At 48.2% G+C, this 7,368-nt stretch overlaps 2 non-coding genes across 2 annotated transcripts; one reads left to right on the forward strand and one right to left on the reverse strand.

Moving 5' to 3' along the window:
• Positions 1-2,267: 2,267 nt before the first annotated feature.
• TRNAC-GCA (transfer RNA cysteine (anticodon GCA)) lies at positions 2,268-2,339 on the reverse strand. Its single transcript has one exon. It is a non-coding gene; the product is annotated as a tRNA-Cys (tRNA).
• Positions 2,340-3,868: 1,529 nt separating this feature from the next.
• TRNAI-AAU (transfer RNA isoleucine (anticodon AAU)) lies at positions 3,869-3,950 on the forward strand. The gene has a single exon. It is a non-coding gene; the product is annotated as a tRNA-Ile (tRNA).
• Positions 3,951-7,368: the final 3,418 nt, after the last annotated feature.

Here is a 7,368-nt window from a genome sequence, read left to right on the forward strand (position 1 = left end):
TTTTTCAGAAATTAGTCGATTTTATGTCCAGAAGAGACCATCAGAACATTTAATCATATAATCATAGAATATCAGGGTTGGAAGGGACCTCAGGAGGTATCTAGTCCAATCCACTGCTCAAGGCAGGACCAATCCCTAACTAAATCTTACCAGCCAGGGCTCTGTCAAGCCTGACCTTAAAAACCTCAAAGGAAGAAGATTCCACCACCTCCCTAGATAACTCATTCCAGTGCTTCACCACCCTCCTTGTAAAAAAGTTTTTTTCCTAATATTCCACCTAAACCTTCCTCGTTGCAACTTGAGACCATTACTCCTTGTTCTGTCATCAGGTACCATAGAGAACAGTCTAGATCCATCCTCTTTGGAACCCCTTTCAGGTACTTGAAAGTAGCTATCAAATCCCCCCTCAGTCTTCTCTTCTGCAGACTAAACAAGCCCAGTTCCCTCAACCTCTCCTCATAAGTCATGTGCTCCAGACCTCTAATCATTTTTGTTGCCCTCTGCTGGAATCTTTCCAAGGTTTCCACATCCTTCGTGAAGTGTTGGGCCCAAAACTGGACACAGTACTCCAGACGGGGCTTCACCAATGTCCAATAGAGGGGAATGATCACATCCATCGATCTTCTGGCAATGCCCCTACTTATACAACCCAAAATGCCGTTAACCTTCTTGGCAACAAGGGCACACTGTTGACTCATAGCTAGCTTCTCGTCTACTGTAATCTCTAGGTCCTTTTCTGCAGAACCGCTTCCTAACCATTCGGTCCCTAGTCTGTAACAGCGAATGGGATTCTTCTGTCTTAAGTGCAGGATTCTGCACTTGTCCTCGTTGAACCTCATCAGGTTTCTTTTGCCCCAGTCCTCTAAGTTGTCTAGGTCCCTCTGTATCCTAACCCTACCCTCCAGCATATCTACCACTCCTCCCAGTTTAGTGTCATCTGCAAACTTTATGAGGGTGTAGTCCACGCCATTCTCCAGATCATTAATGAAGATATTGAACAAAACTGGCCCCAGGAACAACCCTTGGGGCACTCCGCTTGAAACTGGCTGCCAGCTAGACATGGAGCCTTTGATCACTGCCCATTGAGTCTGTCGATCTAGCCAGCTTTCTAACCACCTTACAATCCATTCATCCAGCCCATACTTTAACTTGCTGGCAAGAATACTATGGGAGACCACATCAAAAGCTTTGCTAAAGTCAAGGAATAACACATCCACTGCTTTCCCCTCATCCACAGACCCAGTTATCTCCTCATAGAAGGCAATTAGGTTAGTCAGGTATGACTTGCCCTGGTGAATCCATGCTGACTGTTCCTGATCACTTTCCTCTCCTCTAAGTGCTTCAGAAGTGATTACTTGAGGATCTGCTCCATGATTTTTCCAGGGATTGAGGTGAGAATGACTGGCCTGTAGCTCCCCAAATCCTCCTTCTTCCCTTTTTTAAAGATGGGCCTTTTTCCAGTCATCTGGGACCACCCCCGATCGCCATGAGTTTTCATAGATAATGGGTAATGGCTCTGCAATCACATCCGCCAACTCCTTTAGCACCCTCGGATGCAGCGCATCCAGCCCCATGGACATGTGCTGGTCTCCAGTTTTTCTAAATAGTCTCGAACCACTTCTTTCTCCACAGAGGGCTGGTCACCTTCTCCCCACACTGTGCTGCCCAGTGCAGCAGTCTGGGAGCTGACCTTGTTTGTGAAGACAGAGACAAAAAAAGCATTGAGTACATTAGCTTTTTCCACATCCTCTATCCACTAAGTTACCTCCCTCATTCAGTAAGGGGCCCACACATTCCTTGACTTTCTTCATGTTACTAACATACCTGAAGAAACCCTTCTTCTTACTCTTAACATCTCTTGCTAGCTGCAATTCCGAGTGTGATTTGGCCTTCCTGACTTCACTCCTGCATGCCTGAGTAATATTTTTATACTCCTCTCTGGTCGTTTGTCCAATCTTCCACTTTTTGAAAGCTTCTCTTTTGCGTTTAAGATCAGCAAGGATTTCACTGTTAAGCCAAGCTGGCCTCCTGTAATATTTACTATTCTTTCTACACATCAGGATGGTTTTTTCCTGCAACCTCAATAAGGATTCTTTAATCCTTTAGAGGATTTGAACGGATTTCAATGGAGGCACATGTTTGCTACGTTTATATGCATTTGCACAGGAAGTTATTGAGTGTTTGCATTCATTTCAGGGATCCCTACTCAGTGGAACTCGTGAACATAACAGAAATGCAATTACTTTTGTTGAAGGAAGAGGTGCGTAAGGGGGCATTTGGATCTGAACCAAGGACTACTTGATTTGCAGTCAAACACTCTACCACTGAGCTATACCCCCATGACTGCTATGAAAGTAAGTCAGTGATCTTAAACAGTTTGAAGGACAGGCCCTGCCTCAGAGATCTCCTGTTCTCTTCCCAGACCACAGTGTTTTAAAAATGGGGTTTCATTAAACTTATAGATGCATGGAGACACCACAGCTTGCACACCCACCCACATAGATTCCCCCAGTGACGTATCTACCACCTCTCTGGGAGATGGATTAACTACACGGGCGGGGCAGCTCTCTCCCCTCTGCTTGGAGCATCTTCATTATTTATGAATAGGTAGGAAAGAACCTCCTGAATGGACAGTAACCAATTGATCAAATATTGGTGGGTCTGTATTCAATATGGGTAACTGGTCATACTGGGCTGGATTAGAAGGAGTATTGGCAGCAGATGGAGGGAAGTGACTATTCCCCTCTATTCGGCATTGGTGAGGCCACATCTGGAGCATTGCGTCCAGTTTTCGCCCTCCCACTAGAGAAACAAGTTAGAGAGAGTCTAGGGGAGGGCAACAAAAATGATTAGGGGGCAGGGGACTTAGAAGGAGAGGCTGAGGACAGGGCCACCCAGAGGGGGGGCAAGTGGGGCAATTTGCCCCAGGCCCTGCAGGGCCCCCATGAGAATATAGTATTCAAGAGTATTGCAACTTTTTTATGGAAAGGGCCCCCAATTTTGTTTTGCCCCAGGCTCTGCATCCTCTGGGTGGCCCTGCCCACTCCACCCCCTGACTCATTCTCCTCCCTCTGAGGCCCCACCTATGCTCGGCCCTCACTCCCATTTGGCCACTTCCCACCCCTGCTCTTCCTCTTTGGCTGAGGCCTGCTGGTCCAACTTTCGCTTGCTTCTCTGCTGCCCGAAGGCCTCCTTATGCCTCTCCACCCCCTACCCCAAGGCCTGTCTGCTGCCCCCACCTCTCTGCCCTTCCCCTGAGACTCACCCTGCCCAAACCTCTCTGCATCCTCCCCTAAGACCAGCCCTGCCCACCACTTGTGCCTCTCTGCTTCTCCCCTGGGACCCACCCTGACCTGCACTCACACCTCTCTACCCCCTCTCCTGACCTGCCCTGTCCACCACCCATACCTCTCTGCCCCTCCCCTAAGACCAGCCCTGTCCACCTCTTTCCTCGGTCATCTCTTGTTATTCATTGAAACATCAAGGATGGAATAAATAGCTGAGATTACTCCAGGGTGAGGAAGAAAGGAGCCACCAATCCCCTAGCAAAGCTCAGTGCCCAGGAGAAAACCTACCCTCTGCTATTGCAATCCCTGATGTGCTGGGGATATGATGGTAAAGGAACTGTCTGAATGATTAAGGCAGGAAATGGACAACAATCTACAGGAACGTCATTGACCACAAAAACACCCTCCTCATGCTCCAGCCAGAAGGGAAATGAGCAGGAATTCTTGCAGTTCAGCCATGGACACACTTCCACAACGGCACAGCAGTGTGTGTGTTTTGGAAGCTGGTCTGAGGGAACAACTGGAATTGATCACAGATTGAGAACAGAACTAGAGTGTAGTGAGAGACCCATCTCAAGCAAGTAGTTATGGCCGAGTGGCTAAGGCGATGGACTAATAATCCATTGGGGTTTTCTGGCACAGGTACACATCCTGTTAACTACAGGGGAAGTTGTGGTTCTTTAGTTTCAAGGGAGCTGGGTCTTGTCTCACTCTCAAGCTGTGGCTACACTATTGGGTAATGTGGCTTTAAAGTGTTTTAATTAAACAGCTGTTGCATATCCACACTATGCCCCTTGTGTCACCAGAGCACATCCAGGCTAGAATCTTGGATGGCCACAGAGAGCAGTGCATTGTGGGTAGCTGTGCAACTGGCTGCAGGTGTTTTGGGAAGGGTTTGCAAGACCTCATGGCTGGTACAGCATCACATGATGCAGGTTTCTCTATCCCATTGTTCCATGGGAATCCTACTAGATTGCCAGCTGCTTTTCAGCTGCAATGTGCCTGGTGGGGTACAGAGTATGTGTGTGTGTGTGGGGAGAGTGAGTGTGTGGGCACACTGTCTCTAAGTCCAGACAGCTGCTGCAAGCAACCAGTCCTGAGGCAGGGGGAGGGAGACAGCCCCAACATCAGCCCCTGCTTCCCTCACTGGCTCAGGTCAGCACAGCAGCCTCTGTCACACACACACACACACACACACACACACACACACACACACACACACACACACACACACTGCTGCCTGCTTAGCTCTGCGTCAGGGGTGCTGGAACAGGGGGTTAGAGGGCTGTGGCTCCACCACTGTTTACCAGCTGTTAGGACCAGTGATGGAGTGGGGGGAAGGGTGGAGTCTTAGGGGGGGAAGAGGCGTTCTGTGGGTGTGGCCTCGGGGGGAGGGGTGGTGTGAGTGCGGGTCCTTGAGGAAGGGGTGTCATGGAAGTGCAACAGTTCAGACAATGGTGCCCCCCCCACTGTAAGGAAGTTCCCGCCGCCCCTGCTCTGTGTTCGTAGTGCAGGAGAGAGCAGCATCCACGGCAGTGATTTGCTCCCCGGGGCTCTAGCAGGGGGGCTTTGGAGACGATTTAAAGGACCCGGGGCTCCAGCCACTGCAGGAAGCCCTGGGCCCTTTAAATCACCAGCCTGGGGAAGTTGGGCCGGGCTGGCACAGCATACCCGCTCTTGCCGGTATCCCATACTGGACTCGACTGACTTACTTTCACCTCTGGAAGGTCCTCACATGGATCAATAACTGGTTAAAAGCTAGGAAACAAAGGGTAGGAATAAATGGTCAGTTCTCAGGATGCAAATAGGTAACTAGTGGTGTCTGTACTGGGACCAGGACTAGTCAACATATTGATAAATGATCTGCTAAACAGCGAGGTGACAAAATTTGCAGATGATCCAAAACTACTGAGGATAGTTTAGTAGCCTGTGAGGAGCTAAAAAGAGATTTCACGAAACTGGGTGAAAGGGCAACAAAATGGCAGATGAAATTCAATGCTGATAAATGCAAAGTGATGCACATTGGCAAACATAATCCCAACTCTACATATAAAACGATGGGATGTCAAATAGCTGTTGCCACTCAAGTGAGAGATCTTGGAGTCACCGTGGATAGTTCTCTGCAAACATCCACTCAATGTGCAGCGGCCGGCAAAAAGGGAACAGAATGTTGGGAGTCATTAGGAAAGGGATAGAAAATAAGAGAGAAAATCTTATTGCCGCTGTATAAATCCATGATACGCCCACATTTTGAATGCTGCATGCAGATACGGTCACCCCATCTCAGAAAAGATGTATTGGTATTGGAAAAGGTTCAGAAAGGGGTATGGAGTGTCTGCCATCTGAGGAGAGAATAATAAGCCTGGGACTTTTCAGCTTCGAGAAAAGATGACTAAGGGAGGATATGATAGAGGTCTATAAAATCATGGCTGGTGTGGAGAAAGTAAATAAGTAAGTGTTACTTATTCCTTCTCATAACACAAGAACTTGGGGTCACCAAATGAAATTAATAGGCAGCACGTTTAAAACAAACAAAAGGAAGTATTTTTTCACACAAGGCACAGTCAACCTGCAGAACTCCTTGCCAGAGGATGTTGTGAAGGTCAAGACTATAACAGGGCTCAGAAAAAGAGCTAAATCGATTCATGGAGGACATGCTCTGAGCCAGGATGGGCAGGGAAGGTGTCCCTAGTCTCTGTTTGCTGGGAGCGGGTGACAGGGGATAGATCACTTGATGATTACCTGTTCTGTTCATTCTCTCTGGGGCACCTGGCTTTGGCCGCTATGGGAAGACAGGACACTGGGCGAGATGGACTCAGTCTGACCCAGTCTGACTGCTCTTACATCATTATGCTCCTTTCATACAGATGCCTGGGATTCTGCCTGACAATGTGTCCCTGAGGTCTCAGCCAAAATGCCCAGACAGGCAAACACTCTGGGCTCCTGAAACCTCTGCCCCCCACCTGGTGCCTATGGCTCATCCCTGCCCCTTGCTGCTGCTCCTTGCTGTAGAAGGTGAAAGGAGCGGAGGCAGCACAGGAGCCTTCTGGGGATGCAGATCTGAGGCTTTGGGAGAGACACATTGTCTGAGACATCAGAGAGCTGTAAACCATGCAGCCACCCCGTCAATTAGGGGCCTATTCCAGCCCTGAGTCTGGGATACCGTCATCCCACCCACACAGCAGGGTGCCCACTGTTCTGTATTTGGTTGTCATAGTTTTTGTTCCCATTCAACTGAGTTAGATTATTAGGGGTTAGCCCAGCCAGCTTCGGCCGATTGGGTGAGCTCTGTGTCTGTAAATAAATGGTAGTTTTGTTAGCTGTCTGCTGTCTGGCTTCAAGTGATTTCTTCTTAAACCGGCTGCCCCCAAGGATATAACAAGTGGCGACGAGGATGGGATTCTAGTGCTGCTCCAGCAACACAAGGAAGTAGAAGTCAAGGTACAGAAAGTGAAACTAAAAATCATGGCTACTCTGACCAGGCCACTTGAACCTTTTGATGAGAATATAGAGCAGTGGCCTGCGTATACTGAGTGTTTTGAGCTTTTTGTTATGCAAATGACATTCCAGAAGAGAAGAAGGTGCCCATATTCTTAAGTGTTGTAGGAGCTAAAACCTACTCCCTGTTACGCAGCTTACTATACCCTGTTAAGCCTGAGACTAAATCTTGCAGTGACATGGTGGAAAACCTTGGGTCCTATTTTTCCCCAAAACCACTGGTAGTTGCTGAAAGATATCGGTTTCACAAAAGAGACCAAAAAGAAGATGAAACAGTTGTAAAATTTGTAGCAATTTTAAAAAAGCTAGCAGAACACTGTGAATTTAAAGAGATGTTAAATGATGCCCTGCGTGACAGGTTAGTGTGTGGCCTCTACAGAGAAGCTATACGGAAGTGCCTACTGACAGAGGCTCAGCTTACATTACAGAAGGCTATTGATATTGCTGTATCCATGGAACTGGCTACAAGGGAGGCACAATACATCAGTGCATCCCCTAGGCTGTAAAAAGTGTCACAAGAACCTACCCACAAAACTGTGCAGAGTCAGGAATGTTACCGCTGTGGTAAGCCAGGTCACCAGGC

This window comes from Gopherus flavomarginatus, chromosome 8 (genome assembly GCF_025201925.1).
Source record: "Gopherus flavomarginatus isolate rGopFla2 chromosome 8, rGopFla2.mat.asm, whole genome shotgun sequence".
In the NCBI taxonomy this organism is placed as follows: Eukaryota; Metazoa; Chordata; order Testudines; family Testudinidae; genus Gopherus; species Gopherus flavomarginatus.